We start from the raw sequence: 6,965 nt of genomic DNA on the forward strand, positions 1-6,965 counted from the left end.
AAGTAACAAAGGGTGCCATTACAACCCTTAAGAATAATTGACATCATTTTCTGAAACACTGCAGGGGCAGATGCAAGCCCGAAAAACACGCAGCGAAACCGAAACAAGCCTTCGTGCGATACAAATGTGGTTAAGTCTCTACTGCACTCGGAAAGTTCAACTGTGTGATAAGCGGACGTCAGGTCCAGCTTGGAGAAACATACCGCTCCGGAGAGCTGAGGAAGCAGTTCTTCAATGTGAGGAAGTGAAAAACCGTCTACGACGATCGCCTTTCTCGGTTCTCGTAAGTCGACGCATAGTCTAAGAGATCCATTTTTTTTTCTTGACGATGACCAGTGGAGAAACCCAGTCGGAAGCAGAGACAGGCTCGATGATTCCGCTGGCTTGAAGGCGAGACAGTTCCGCAGAGACTTGCTCACGGAGAACACGACGAATGTGGCGCAGCTTGGCACGCACAGGGCACACACCTGGTAGACGCATCACTTTATGCACAAAACCGCGCACACAACCCAGTTCACGGGTGAACAGGTGATGGAATTCAGAAGGCGCGTTGGCCGCAAGATCATCTTGGACGTCGACTTGAGCACACGTCATAGACGCACCGACGATGTTGATGGACAAAGCCCTGATGGTATCACGTCCCAAAAGCGAGCTGCCATTGGCAGTTACATAAAAAGTAATGAAACCAGTGCGACTGCGATGGAGACCTGGGGCCGAATTCACAAAGCTTTCTCTTTGGCAATGCATTTTCTTAGCCAAAAAATCTCTTATCTGGAGGGATTACTATAGCGCGGGTATGAATTTAACTTATTCGGCACTTAAGAGGGCAAGCAGGACACACGATAGCCGATGAAACGACAAGGAAAGAAAGAAGTGTGTGCCGATAATATCAAGGTAGCACGCAAAGCGTCTAGCATCGAGAGTATACGATGATAGCCAATGATTTGCTGCATCTAAGTTTCAGTTCCGCGAGCGTCTGCTACAGCGCTTACGGGATGCCATGTACGTTGTAATAGACGTTTTGGTGGGCCGTGCAAAGCCAAGCACTGGCCTTTAATCAACGACTGTAGTTAAAAAAATAACTGCTCGATGGCCTTAAGCCACCGAGCAATCCATGCACTATCTCGCCAAGTACAAGTAAACAACACTCCAGGTGCATCACATAAATGAAACCACACATAAATCGATGCATGCAATGTTTTAAAATGTGCCTCGAATGCCTTCCCCTATTTAACGCGACCAGTTACCTTACATTTCATTGAAGCAGCGCTGCTACTTAACTAATTCGGTGCAATCTAGCACGGTATAGTGGTGAACGTAAGGGTGTTTTGTACCTATAGTCAAAGGTAGCCTTTGTTACAATATTCTTATTACAAGACACGTGAGCGACTTTGGTGCCTGCAGACGAATTGTGCGGAAATAGATAGCAGCAGTAATCAAATGAAATTGTGAGCGCGATTTTGCTGGTTCCATGCACCGCAGCATGTTTATAAAGTCGGAATGCGAGAACGTGCATACGCTTACGCTTAGGTATATGTCTACGTAAAATGAGGGAGACTCGTCGGGAGGTGTCTCAGTGCTAATGCTTTTCACAAAACACGGTGCAAATATTTCGTCCAGCGTTGTTTGAGTGCGCAAACAAAGCAAGGGACGTGTATACGAGTCTTGAGGTCGAGAGACGTTATCACACGTGCGAAAAGGATGAAAAGAGAGAGAGAGACTCTCGTTTCGGCTTCGCGAAAGCTTGAAATTGATAGATAATAAAGGCAATTTTCTGGCCCAGCAGGCGTCAGGGAAAGTCTCTGCAAAGCAGCGTCAGATGCTCGGAGAGCATAAAAAAGTTGAGTACGCGTTATATGAGAGTGACAGCCACTCAGAAATCGAGATGAAGTGTGACTGTCCTTAGATGTGAGAATCAATGCTAATTAGGAGAGTTGAGTTAATGAGCCAAAACTTTCCTAAATAACGATAATGGAAGCAAACTGAGCATTCATCTAGTGAAAGTGACACTAGTGACAGTGAACTCATAATAGTTGATTAGCGTTGTCACAGGCCGATATATATTTTTATTTTCTTATTTATATTTGGCACACTATGAGAAGGTAGCCTACGTTAGAGCCGGCTATCCCAACGTCATGACAGTAATGTGCAAGGTAAATAGCGCACTGTTATACAGTCACACGTGATGGTTTCTATCTTCTAGTAACCTTGGGCAAACGCATTCTAACTATTTTTTATTTTTGACAAAGTTTCACTGGACGTTTTTGCATTTGGCGTCATTCGAAGTAATGACGATATATCAGCAATAGGGTGAATGCAAGCACTGCTGCTGTGGACGAGCGGTTACAGCACTCAGCTACAACGTAGGAGGTACTTGGTTCGATTCGCAGAATCACTAAGCACTTTTTTTTTCAAGAGGTTGCCCGGCCTGACATTATGCGTGGTGGCGGGTACTAATTTTTTGAGAAGTTGAGAAGTAGGCTTTCGCACTTGCTTCGTTAACTCCCCTTTTGTTCCGAAAGCGCTGTACTGTGCTCCTTCAAAAATTAAACAATTCAGGGTTCATAATTTTCTCCTCCATCCTCTCTTATCGCAAAAGTGTCCAGTACTGAAATACCAATAACATACATGGTATATCACTTTTCACGTGTTTGGATATTCGACCAGCAATCAGTCTTCACGGTGTTTTGAAGAAAATCTACACATGCAGTGAGCTAACTGCTTGCAGCCAAGCTGACTGCCTTTGTAGGGACACGCTTTCGTGCTAATTTGGTGGGCATCATCACATGCAGCAAGACCAAAGAGCACGGACAGTTAGAGCTGACGCAAACAGAGTGATTAGTTTGTGTCTTTTCTCCCGCTATTTGTCATGCTGCACGCTTCAGTGTAATGTCGCTGCCAATGGTTAAAATGAACTATAGCAGTTAATCGAGTTCTGCTGAGAGGGTCCCCAATTGTCCAGAATGGAACAGAACAATGGCAATTTGATTTGTGTGATAAAGAGATACCCTGCTTTTGGTTACTAGAATAACTTTCTAAATGCTGAAGTTTATTTTTTATTAACAACAGTTCTAGTGCAGATGAAAGGTGCATGGACAAAACTCGTGTATTCAGCTTGACTAGGTTTGTGACCTTAAGTGTCATTGCGAACCGGTATCACAGTATCCATAATTTTCACACACATATACAACCACGGGTGATAGCTTGCTTATTCTGATTAAAATTGAAAGGTTGAAATCGACATATTCAACCAACGCAATGTGTACGAGATATGCCATGTAGAGTAGCTATGCTGTAAACTAATCTTCGCAGGTTCGTTCCATTTTACCCAATTTCTTGCCCATGACTGTAGGTTGGTAAATGAAACAACTTTTTGAACACACGTATTCTATGTAAGGTTACATTTATTTTTATGCAGTACAAAACAAATTGAAATGTATAATGGCTCAAAAGAGAAATAACTAGAAACAAATTCAGCCAAATCATTACCAAACTTACTCACCAATGATAAACGGATTCTCATTTAAAAGATACATACATACATACACGCACACACACATATACATATGTACACCCATATATACATACATAAATACACTCAGGTGTAAATAATAGAATGAATGGCTATAAAACAACAATTCTAATACACTCATTTTGAATATACTACAGAAAGTAACTTACGAGAGAAATCCACCGGCACTGTTATGTCTGAACACGGTGTTTCTCGAACCATCTCGCAAAAGCTTGATGCATAGTTTTCCGCTGCTGCCCAGTGACAAGCAGTTTTTATAAAAAACACAAGAATAAAGCCCTTGACAATGTCATGCTAAAGAAAAGGGCTGTGCATCAATATTTTGTACATGTCTGCAATATCACTCTGTTTATTTACATAGCTTGGCTCATTCACAACCCACTAACAAAGCATGTTAGGACACTTGGGCTGAAAGTTGGCACAGCGCGAGTGAATTATAGACAATACATGAATAATACAATTATAAGCTACTAAGCTCCTTGGTGCAAACAGTGTTTATATTGACAGCTATAGGTGCCATTTCGTTTCCCCAAAACACTTCTCAAAAGTAGAATCAACTTTATTTAGCTAAAAGTTTCTATTCTGGCGCGTCGTGGTGGCTCAACGGTGGAAGTGACTCTTTCGGCCAAGAAAACAAAGACCAATTATTTTTCCAGTTTGTGAATTCACCCCATGCTAACATTGAGGCGGCTGGTAGGAGTGCTTTTGGAGAGAGGAAACCACCACATTCCCCCCAGTTGTGGCCTTGGGTAGCTACTTCACTTGGACAAAAATTATGGAAAACACTCCTCAAGAAGACTTCAAAGTTTGCACACCAACACAGTTCCCATACAGCTGTCTATTAGTCTGCTTGAAAAATATTGAGTTTACTGGTGGGCAAAGACTGTACACTATGTGAGGTGATGCTCCAGTGCACTGCATGTATGTCTTGCTGCTGGCCTCAACTGCGATGTTGCTCAGCACATATGTGTAAAATAACAACTAATACTATGCCACTGCAAAGTAATTATGTGTCATTTGCATGAAACAGGGACCACAATAAAAGAACATAACAACATTTGCCTTCACAACGTTCAAAAACTGTAAATAAATTTCCACAGAGTTTTCACAGTTCATCTGAGGATAGTAATATTGGTTGTAAACACATTCTTACTTCCACTAACAAACTATTTTAAGATGCGAGATTCAATATTAGAGTATACAAGCACTTTTGTAGAGCTAAACAATTGTACAGGCACCTAGAAAAACACAAGTGAATGCATGCTATAGCTACATATGAAAATAAACACTTTTATTTCTAGTCTGAGTAGAGCTGCATAGATGATAAGTCACTTGCATTACATTATGAACAAACCTATCCGAGCAAAGTATACTTTTAAAAAGTTACACTTACACAGTAGATAAGTAGACTGTTGAAGGACGGACAGGCATGGGATAATACCCAAGCACTAAAATCTACTGTTAAGATATGCGAGGAGTAGTGATGATCCTCCTCCTTCCAAATAAAATAATCCACATAGATTCACTTCCCAGAGCTTATACACTCATGGCATCATTGGTGCTATACAAATGAGTGTACACTGAAGGATTACATCGACTAAGTACATAATTACTGCATCCATGGCTTTACTTCTTGTCCTACAAAGAATGCAAACACAGATACCATTGGCGACCATGGATGCTGTGATTTCTGGCATGCAAATGTAGAGGCACGCAGGCACTTAACACACATGTTAAAAACTTCAGCTCAAAAATATTTGCCCACTAACACAACAGAAGCCTTTAAATTAGTGTCATAGTTTGGTATCTTCCATGCAAAATTTAAATAATTTCGAATGCAAGCAAAGGAACTGCTGAATAATGCACTGCTAAGAAGTTAAGCAGCAGCTGCTCCTGACATCACAATGTGCTCTTTCTGCTGTTGTACACTTTGAGCAAGAGAACAGTCACTGGCAGTCCCTTTATACTTGTTGGTCTTCTGTGCTCTGTTCTTGATACACTGTACATGACCGTGGAGCACCGAACCCCTTGTTACTGCTGGAACTTAGAAAAATACAGATCATTGTTACAACCATGCTACATGCAAGAGTGTATAGTTGTCAATTATGTGCTCATACTTACAGATATTGTATTTTCAGAAGCCAATGACAAGCCTCAACACGCACACACACAAACAGTGAAGGCTGAAAATATATTTAAAATGATACAAGAGCAAAACCACAATGTTATAGATAAAGGCATGAAACTTCTGACATGCATAAAAAGCCAATAGAGTTTCTTTTATTTCGACTTTACACTAGGTGCGAGAAGTAGACCACAAATAAGTTCACTAAGAAACACAAGTTAGACTGCATTACAACACAACAGCCAATGTTGATAACTTTAAGGCTGTCTAACATAGCCAGCTCGCCATACCGCATATAGGAGCTAATGGGCAGTCTAGAAGACACAAAGAACTTGTGGATTATGAGTGTGCTTGTTACTGACATCTATTATTCTAAATGAAGAAAACCTTTCAAAAATGCACTTCATCAGGGGAAATAATCATACGTAACAAACACAACGGGCTCCTGCAGGTGCCATTAACACTCACCATTATTGTTGATACCAGTGTCTTGCCGGATGGATATGCTGTGTCCTGCACAGAACACCAAAGGAGCGCTCCATGACTTGGATTGAATGTGTGCTAGCTGCATCGCTCCGCTGCTGAAATAGGCTAGCCACAGACAGGGAAATGAGAAGCCATGGCTTTGAAACACACTGAACGTCACCTTTAGAGATCAACAATGCATACTTAGGTCAGGTACAATTTGTAGAAAAATATATATCACTATGCAATCGTGGTGAACATGTTCGGCTGAAACACAAGCAACAGCACTGAGAGAGAAAAAGCTACATTAGGTAAAAGATGCAGTTACTGGCCCTATGTCATCTGAGGCTTCTTCAATAGGTCTTTCTCCTTGCAAGTTGTGAACAGCCAGGCAATTTTCACCCACTTGCTATTTCCTTCCAGAGCACTTGATCTACAGAGGGAGTCACAAGCTCGAGAGCTCAATAAGGAATCAAAGTATTTGTGCTCGTTTCAAAGCACAAGCTTTTGAGTCTCAGATTATTGGAGTTTCATTCATAAGCTGCAGGCTTTCAGCTTTCAACATTCTCAATTATATTGCAATTTAGTTCTATAAATGTTGAATAAGAATCATGTGTAAGAGTATTACAGGTATCCACTGAAAACAACCATGCTTGGGTTTTAAATTTGTGCACAGTAAGTGGTGTTCACGTAATCGTATGTATTAAAGAAAAACTAACCTTGCAGCCAGCCGTTAGGCAGTTTTATGGCCTCGAAGCGCCCAAGCAGATTGCAGTCCTTCCAGATGAGGCTGCCATGCATGCTTCCACGCCACATCCGCTGAATGATAACAGTCCCAGCAGT

General features: G+C 41.5%; 1 long non-coding RNA gene across 1 annotated transcript; it reads right to left on the minus strand.

Moving 5' to 3' along the window:
* Positions 1-3,852: 3,852 nt before the first annotated feature.
* LOC142772006 (uncharacterized) lies at positions 3,853-6,207 on the minus strand. Its single transcript, XR_012886234.1, has 2 exons — positions 6,126-6,207; positions 3,853-5,575 (listed from the first exon to the last, which is right to left on the minus strand). It is a non-coding gene; the product is annotated as an uncharacterized LOC142772006 (long non-coding RNA).
* Between the last annotated feature and the right edge of the window lie 758 nt (positions 6,208-6,965).

This window comes from Rhipicephalus microplus, chromosome 9 (genome assembly GCF_043290135.1).
Source record: "Rhipicephalus microplus isolate Deutch F79 chromosome 9, USDA_Rmic, whole genome shotgun sequence".
NCBI lineage: Eukaryota > Metazoa > Arthropoda > Arachnida > Ixodida > Ixodidae > Rhipicephalus > Rhipicephalus microplus.